This window comes from Protopterus annectens, chromosome 3.part0, assembly GCF_019279795.1.
Source record: "Protopterus annectens isolate FY-2018-M chromosome 3.part0, PAN1.0, whole genome shotgun sequence".
Lineage (NCBI taxonomy): Eukaryota > Metazoa > Chordata > Ceratodontiformes > Protopteridae > Protopterus > Protopterus annectens.
This window is the reverse complement of record NC_056731.1, coordinates 1,494,505,926-1,494,515,289: the sequence shown is the minus strand read 5'-3', so window position 1 is coordinate 1,494,515,289 and position 9,364 is coordinate 1,494,505,926. Positions and strand designations below refer to the sequence as shown.

Genomic DNA, 9,364 nt, shown 5'->3' with positions numbered 1-9,364 from the left:
CACATACCCCAACTACATACCACTGTACTAGTTACCTTTACATAGGCAAGATGTGTATGCACAATACTGGCAAGCGTGTGCGTGTTTCTCTGTGTGACTACCCTGTAGCCAGGCATACACATGTGTAATGTCTTTTAGCACACCATGGTAGCCATCTGTGGTGACCGGTGTCTACAAAGTATTACATGGTTAGGAATGATAAAGAATACACAGTCAAGCATGACTACAGTTGGGTATGCTATTTTCCTGTGCCACTGTCGAGCAGTGACACAGAAGTGGTCACTGGGGTGTAGGTCCATACCCATAATTCCCCCACCCTAACTCCACAATCCCAGGAGTAGATTACATTAGCCATCATTCCCCACCCCAATTTTCACATACACAACAACCATCCCTTCTCTGGTGAACTTCTTATGATTTAAATGTTATAACACAAGAGAAGCCTCTGTGTCACAAAGGGTGTTCAGATGTATATATATGTATATATATATATATTCCTCTCCACTATATGAGGGTACTTTCTGCATACAACCCTTGAAAGCTCTGGACCCTGCACTCTTCTACAAACTCACTACCTAAAGCTCTAAGAGAGTATGTTTAATTAATTTGTTTATGGTCTCTTCCTAATTTTTATCTTGTGCTGTTTTGGTTTGCTCCCACCTAGTTTCCTAGCAGCAGCCCCCCCTATACCCCTTACTCTGTTTAATCTTCCTCTCTCTGTCCTTAGTGTTGTACTTAGCCTGTACTCTCCCTCCCAGTAGTGTTTGTCTTTTTCTTTCCTACCCTGAACCTTGTGACTCCTCTCTGTACCTTGACTTCTGTGTCCAGTAGGTATCACTCTGTCCACTCCAAGACCTACAGAACTGGATATTTCCCATCCATATTCTTCCTACCCTCACCTTCTCACCCCTTTTCCTTTCCATCTCTGAAGTGCTCTGTGACCCACTCCCCCTTCCCTTTCTATCTCAAACCTTCTCTTTGCTAACTTTCTCTATTACTTTTCCTTCCTCTCTCTCTCTTCTGTGCTTGGAGTAGCGCTCTGCCTCTCTGATATACCTTATCCTTCCCAGTGTCTCTCCCTGCCTTGGCTGCATCTAGGCTAGTGGCCATTTTCTTTATTGTGGCACTTTCACGAATATCTCGCTCTATCTTTCCCTACTTTGCTTTCCTCCTCTCGATCTCCTGCTCTTGTATATCTTCCTACCTAGGTCCCTCCTTCTTACTGTAGTTATACCCTCTCTGTACCTTGACTTCTGTGTCCAGTAGGTATCACTCTGTCCACTCCAAGACCTACAGAACTGGATATTTCCCATCCATATTCTTCCTACCCTCACCTTCTCACCCCTTTTCCTTTCCATCTCTGAAGTGCTCTGTGACCCACTCCCCCTTCCCTTTCTATCTCAAACCTTCTCTTTGCTAACTTTCTCTGTTACTTTTTCCTTCCTCTCTCTCTTCTGTGCTTGGAGTAGCGCTCTGCCTCTCTGATATACCTTATCCTTCCCAGTGTCTCTCCCTGCCTTGGCTGCATCTAGGCTAGTGGCCATTTTCTTTATTGTGGCACTTTCACGAATATCTCGCTCTATCTTTCCCTACTTTGCTTTCCTCCTCTCGATCTCCTGCTCTTGTATATCTTCCTACCTAGGTCCCTCCTTCTTACTGTAGTTATACCCTATATCTAACTATTGGGACTACCTTCGCCTCTTTGGGACTATCTTCTCCTCTCCTCCATTCGTTAGTATACTCCCTTCCGTTTCTTACCTTGCTCTCACCTATTCCTTACTCCTCCCCAGGTACTTCCTTGAGGTCTTAAAATCCTCCCTATCCCCAGGACGCCATCTTTACCCGTATCCTACCTGCTGCTGCTGTGACTGTGGCTGAGCTCTCCTAGGTAAATAGGTATCGCAAGTGTATGTATTTGGTCTTTAATTGTATCCTCCTTGTAATACTCTATGATTTACTAAATGGTATTTTGCACTCGCTGCCTTCCCTTATCCGCTAATATGTTAGCGTTTGTTTGTTTTACTTATTAAATGCTATTTTGCACTCGCTGCCTTCCCTTGGCCGCTAATATGTTAACGTTTGTTTGCTGTTGGGTTTACTGCCAAATTCACCTTCATGTTGATCGCTTACACTGCACTGTGTATGCGGCTTCTGTTTTTGACTTGGTGAATGGTGAATAACACCTTCTGCACATAGTTCTTTTTAAAGTATTTTGTGCTGTGAATTGCTTTTTATCTGTTGTCGCGGTTAAGTGACTGCCATGTGTATCCTGAGTTTATTCTTTATGTTAACTGTTGAGCGAGTTGTTTCTCTTGAGCATTTTAAGTTCTATATTGCCTTTGGATTGTGATTTCAAATGCTGTTATTTCTGCAGGTATACTGCTGAGATTGTGTACTGTTTAATTAATTACAGCTAAGCAGCGTTAGCATGTCATCCTGATACTTCATGTACATTAGAACATGTAGCGTTATTTTGCTGCTTACTGATTGAGTTACTGCTCTTAGTTATTTCTTAAAGAGTTCTGGGTTGTGGATTTCTATGTCTTCTGCTGTCGCCATTAAGCGACTGCTGTTTGCATCATTAATATTTGGTTCATATCTTACTGCTGAACTTAGTTGCTTATTTTGGGCTTTTTGAGCTATTTGTTGTCCTGTGACTGTGAAATACAAGTGCTGTTATTTCAGCTGCTCTATCTGCTGAGAATTGAGCACTGTTTTCTCATTCACAATGCGACCTAGCTGGTCGTAACCTTTACTCTGTAAAGGCTAAGCAGAGTTAGCGTGTCAGCCTTATACTTTATGTCCAACAGTACACGCTGATGAGTAGTCATTAGCGATCTTTGCTAGACTATTCAGTGCCTCCTGACCCCACCCTTACCCTCCGAGGATGATTTTTATGGGTAACTTATGACCCCAGCTTTTTGTTACATTATTATCACAATTCCTCTCTGTTTGGGTTACTATTGTATATCTACTCTGTATTAGGCCCTGCCTCACTTGTTTTATGGGAACTGTGTGTTAGTATAGGAAGTGGCCTAACACGTAGACTGGCCTTAGGCCATACTTGCATCTTGGCCTCCCTTTACTCAGCACCTTCTCCTTACTACAGTACGGATCAATGTTCCTGACTATGAGGAAATACCTTGTGCTTCCATGAAACTGTTTAGAATATTATAGAGATTTAACTAGACCTGGTGTTTTTACCCAGACTGCTGCAACTTTCTTATTGTGGATATGCACATGATTTAACTGTTACAATCCTCAATCTGTGTTTTCTATGTAATGAGCATTGCCTAATTGCATATTTTCTTGTATTGTAATGTGGTATGACATAGAGCAGTGGATTAGTCTACTGTATCTGTGTGTGTCTGGTTACAGCTTTAGTTTGTCAGTATTGTATTTTACTTACTTGTTGTTATTATCTCCCCCTTTTTTTCTCCTGCTCTAGCTAACTCTCCTGCCTAACCCAGCGTCTGTTTGCCTGGGCTGAACTTCCTCTCCACTATATGAGGGTACTTTCTGCATACAACCCTTGAAAGCTCTGGACCCTGCACTCTTCTACAAACTCACTACCTAAAGCTCTAAGAGAGTATGTTTAATTAATTTGTTTATGGTCTCTTCCTAATTTTATCTTGTGCTGTTTTGGTTTGCTCCCACCTAGTTTCCTAGCAGCAGCCCCTATACCCCTTACTCTGTTTAATCTTCCTCTCTCTGTCCTTAGTGTTGTACTTAGCCTGTACTCTCCCTCCCAGTAGTGTTTGTCTTTTTCTTTCCTACCCCTGAACCTTGTGACTCCTCTCTGTACCTTGACTTCTGTGTCCAGTAGGTATCACTCTGTCCACTCCAAGACCTACAGAACTGGATATTTCCCATCCATATTCTTCCTACCCTCACCTTCTCACCCCTTTTCCTTTCCATCTCTGAAGTGCTCTGTGACCCACTCCCCCTTCCCTTTCTATCTCAAACCTTCTCTTTGCTAACTTTCTCTGTTACTTTTCCTTCCTCTCTCTCTTCTGTGCTTGGAGTAGCGCTCTGCCTCTCTGATATACCTTATCCTTCCCAGTGTCTCTCCCTGCCTTGGCTGCATCTAGGCTAGTGGCCATTTTCTTTATTGTGGCACTTTCACGAATATCTCGCTCTATCTTTCCCTACTTTGCTTTCCTCCTCTCGATCTCCTGCTCTTGTATATCTTCCTACCTAGGTCCCTCCTTCTTACTGTAGTTATACCCTATATCTAACTATTGGGACTACCTTCGCCTCTTTGGGACTATCTTCTGCTCTCCTCCATTCGTTAGTATACTCCCCTTCCGTTTCTTACCTTGCTCTCACCTATTCCTTACTCCTCCCCCCCAGGTACTTCCTTTGCGAGGTCTTAAAATCCCTCCCTATCCCCAGGACGCCATCTTTACCCGTATCCTACCTCGCTGCTGCTGTGCGACTGTGGCTGAGCTCTCCTAGGTAAATAGGTATCGCAAGTGTATGTATTTGGTCTTTAATTGTATCCTCCCTTGTAATACTCTATGATTTACTAAATGGTATTTTGCACTCGCTGCCTTCCCTTATCCGCTAATATGTTAGCGTTTGTTTGTTTTACTTATTAAATGCTATTTTGCACTCGCTGCCTTCCCTTGGCCGCTAATATGTTAGCGTTTGTTTGCTGTTGGGTTTACTCGCCAAATTCACCTTCATGTTGATCGCACTTACACTGCACTGTGTATGCGGCTTCTGTTTTGACTTGGTGAATGGTGAATAACACCTTCTGCACATAGTTCTTTTTAAAGTATTTTGTGCTGTGAATTGCTTTTTTATCTGTTGTCGCCGGTTAAGTGACTGCCATGTGTATCCTGAGTTTATTCTTTATGTTAACTGTTGAGCGAGGTTGTTTCTCTTGAGCATTTTAAGTTCTATATTGCCTTTGGATTGTGATTTCAAATGCTGTTATTTCTGCAGGTATACTGCTGAGATTGTGTACTGTTTAATTAATTACAGCTAAGCAGCGTTAGCATGTCAGCCTGATACTTCATGTACATTAGAACATGTAGCGTTATTTTGCTGCTTACTGATTGAGTTACTGCTCTTAGTTATTTCTTAAAGAGTTCTGGGTTGTGGATTTCTATGTCTTCTGCTGTCGCCATTAGCGACTGCTGTTTGCATCATTAATATTTGGTTCATATCTTACTGCTGAACTTAGTTGCTTATTTTGGGCTTTTGAGCTATTTATTGTCCTGTGACTGTGAAATACAAGTGCTGTTATTTCAGCTGCTCTATCTGCTGAGAATTGAGCACTGTTTTCTCATTCACAATGCGACCTAGCTGGTCGTAACCTTTACTCTGTAAAGGCTAAGCAGAGTTAGCGTGTCAGCCTTATACTTTATGTCCAACAGTACACGCTGATGAGTAGTCATTAGCGATCTTTGCTAGACTATTCAGTGCCTCCTGACCCCACCCTTACCCTCCGAGGATGATTTTTTATGGGTAACTTATGACCCCAGCTTTTTGTTACATTATTATCACAATTCCTCTCTGTTTGGGTTACTATTGTATATCTACTCTGTATTAGGCCCTGCCTCACTTGTTTTATGGGAACTGTGTGTTAGTATAGGAAGTGGCCTAACACGTAGACTGGCCTTAGGCCATACTTGCATCTTGGCCTCCCTTTACTCAGCACCTTCTCCTTACTACAGTACGGATCAATGTTCCTGACTATGAGGAAATACCTTGTGCTTCCATGAAACTGTTTAGAATATTATAGAGATTTAACTAGACCTGGTGTTTTACCCAGACTGCTGCAACTTTCTTATTGTGGATATGCACATGATTTAACTGTTACAATCCTCAATCTATGTTTTCTATGTAATGAGCATTGCCTAATTGCATATTTTCTTGTATTGTAATGTGGTATGACATAGAGCAGTGGATTAGTCTACTGTATCTGTGTGTCTGGTTACAGCTTTAGTTTGTCAGTATTGTATTTTACTTACTTGTTGTTATTATCTCCCCCTTTTTTTCTCCTGCTCTAGCTAACTCTCCTGCCTAACCCAGCGTCTGTTTGCCTGGGCTGAACTTCCTCTCCACTATATGAGGGTACTTTCTGCATACAACCCTTGAAAGCTCTGGACCCTGCACTCTTCTACAAACTCACTACCTAAAGCTCTAAGAGAGTATGTTTAATTAATTTGTTTATGGTCTCTTCCTAATTTTTATCTTGTGCTGTTTTGGTTTGCTCCCACCTAGTTTCCTAGCAGCAGCCCCCCCTATACCCCTTACTCTGTTTAATCTTCCTCTCTCTGTCCTTAGTGTTGTACTTAGCCTGTACTCTCCCTCCCAGTAGTGTTTGTCTTTTTTTCTTTCCTACCCCTGAACCTTGTGACTCCTCTCTGTACCTTGACTTCTGTGTCCAGTAGGTATCACTCTGTCCACTCCAAGACCTGCAGAACTGGATATTTCCCATCCATATTCTTCCTACCCTCACCTTCTCACCCCTTTTCCTTTCCATCTCTGAAGTGCTCTGTGACCCACTCCCCCTTCCCTTTCTATCTCAAACCTTCTCTTTGCTAACTTTCTCTGTTACTTTTTCCTTCCTCTCTCTCTTCTGTGCTTGGAGTAGCGCTCTGCCTCTCTGATATACCTTATCCTTCCCAGTGTCTCTCCCTGCCTTGGCTGCATCTAGGCTAGTGGCCATTTTCTTTATTGTGGCACTTTCACGAATATCTCGCTCTATCTTTCCCTACTTTGCTTTCCTCCTCTCGATCTCCTGCTCTTGTATATCTTCCTACCTAGGTCCCTCCTTCTTACTGTAGTTATACCCTATATCTAACTATTGGGACTACCTTCGCCTCTTTGGGACTATCTTCTGCTCTCCTCCATTCGTTAGTATACTCCCCTTCCGTTTCTTACCTTGCTCTCACCTATTCCTTACTCCTCCCCCCCAGGTACTTCCTTTGAGGTCTTAAAATCCCTCCCTATCCCCAGGACGCCATCTTTACCCGTATCCTACCTCGCTGCTGCTGTGCGACTGTGGCTGAGCTCTCCTAGGTAAATAGGTATCGCAAGTGTATGTATTTGGTCTTTAATTGTATCCTCCCTTGTAATACTCTATGATTTACTAAATGGTATTTTGCACTCGCTGCCTTCCCTTATCCGCTAATATGTTAGCGTTTGTTTGTTTTACTTATTAAATGCTATTTTGCACTCGCTGCCTTCCCTTGGCCGCTAATATGTTAGCGTTTGTTTGCTGTTGGGTTTACTCGCCAAATTCACCTTCATGTTGATCGCACTTACACTGCACTGTGTATGCGGCTTCTGTTTTTGACTTGGTGAATGGTGAATAACACCTTCTGCACATAGTTCTTTTTTTTAAAGTATTTTGTGCTGTGAATTGCTTTTTTATCTGTTGTCGCCGGTTAAGTGACTGCCATGTGTATCCTGAGTTTATTCTTTATGTTAACTGTTGAGCGAGGTTGTTTCTCTTGAGCATTTTAAGTTCTATATTGCCTTTGGATTGTGATTTCAAATGCTGTTATTTCTGCAGGTATACTGCTGAGATTGTGTACTGTTTAATTAATTACAGCTAAGCAGCGTTAGCATGTCATCCTGATACTTCATGTACATTAGAACATGTAGCGTTATTTTGCTGCTTACTGATTGAGTTACTGCTCTTAGTTATTTCTTAAAGAGTTCTGGGTTGTGGATTTCTATGTCTTCTGCTGTCGCCATTAGCGACTGCTGTTTGCATCATTAATATTTGGTTCATATCTTACTGCTGAACTTAGTTGCTTATTTTGGGCTTTTTGAGCTATTTGTTGTCCTGTGACTGTGAAATACAAGTGCTGTTATTTCAGCTGCTCTATCTGCTGAGAATTGAGCACTGTTTTCTCATTCACAATGCGACCTAGCTGGTCGTAACCTTTACTCTGTAAAGGCTAAGCAGAGTTAGCGTGTCAGCCTTATACTTTATGTCCAACAGTACACGCTGATGAGTAGTCATTAGCGATCTTTGCTAGACTATTCAGTGCCTCCTGACCCCACCCTTACCCTCCGAGGATGATTTTTATGGGTAACTTATGACCCCAGCTTTTGTTACATTATTATCACAATTCCTCTCTGTTTGGGTTACTATTGTATATCTACTCTGTATTAGGCCCTGCCTCACTTGTTTTATGGGAACTGTGTGTTAGTATAGGAAGTGGCCTAACACGTGTAGACTGGCCTTAGGCCATACTTGCATCTTGGCCTCCCTTTACTCAGCACCTTCTCCTTACTACAGTACGGATCAATGTTCCTGACTATGAGGAAATACCTTGTGCTTCCATGAAACTGTTTAGAATATTATAGAGATTTAACTAGACCTGGTGTTTTTACCCAGACTGCTGCAACTTTCTTATTGTGGATATGCACATGATTTAACTGTTACAATCCTCAATCTATGTTTTCTATGTAATGAGCATTGCCTAATTGCATATTTTCTTGTATTGTAATGTGGTATGACATAGAGCAGTGGATTAGTCTACTGTATCTGTGTGTCTGGTTACAGCTTTAGTTTGTCAGTATTGTATTTTACTTACTTGTTGTTATTATCTCCCCCTTTTTTTCTCCTGCTCTAGCTAACTCTCCTGCCTAACCCAGCGTCTGTTTGCCTGGGCTGAACTTCCTCTCCACTATATGAGGGTACTTTCTGCATACAACCCTTGAAAGCTCTGGACCCTGCACTCTTCTACAAACTCACTACCTAAAGCTCTAAGAGTATGTTTAATTAATTTGTTTATGGTCTCTTCCTAATTTTTATCTTGTGCTGTTTTGGTTTGCTCCCACCTAGTTTCCTAGCAGCAGCCCCCCCTATACCCCTTACTCTGTTTAATCTTCCTCTCTCTGTCCTTAGTGTTGTACTTAGCCTGTACTCTCCCTCCCAGTAGTGTTTGTCTTTTTTCTTTCCTACCCCTGAACCTTGTGACTCCTCTCTGTACCTTGACTTCTGTGTCCAGTAGGTATCACTCTGTCCACTCCAAGACCTGCAGAACTGGATATTTCCCATCCATATTCTTCCTACCCTCACCTTCTCACCCCTTTTCCTTTCCATCTCTGAAGTGCTCTGTGACCCACTCCCCCTTCCCTTTCTATCTCAAACCTTCTCTTTGCTAACTTTCTCTGTTACTTTTTCCTTCCTCTCTCTCTTCTGTGCTTGGAGTAGCGCTCTGCCTCTCTGATATACCTTATCCTTCCCAGTGTCTCTCCCTGCCTTGGCTGCATCTAGGCTAGTGGCCATTTTCTTTATTGTGGCACTTTCACGAATATCTCGCTCTATCTTTCCCTACTTTGCTTTCCTCCTCTCGATCTCCTGCTCTTGTATATCTTCCTACCTAGGTCC

At 42.4% G+C, this 9,364-nt stretch overlaps 1 long non-coding RNA gene across 1 annotated transcript; it reads left to right on the top strand.

Annotated features, from left to right (window-relative positions):
- Positions 1–502: 502 nt before the first annotated feature.
- LOC122797315 lies at positions 503–8,734 on the top strand. The gene is made up of 4 exons (XR_006364070.1): positions 503–591; positions 3,449–3,589; positions 6,021–6,161; positions 8,604–8,734. It is a non-coding gene; the product is annotated as an uncharacterized LOC122797315 (long non-coding RNA).
- The last annotated feature ends 630 nt before the right edge of the window (positions 8,735–9,364 follow it).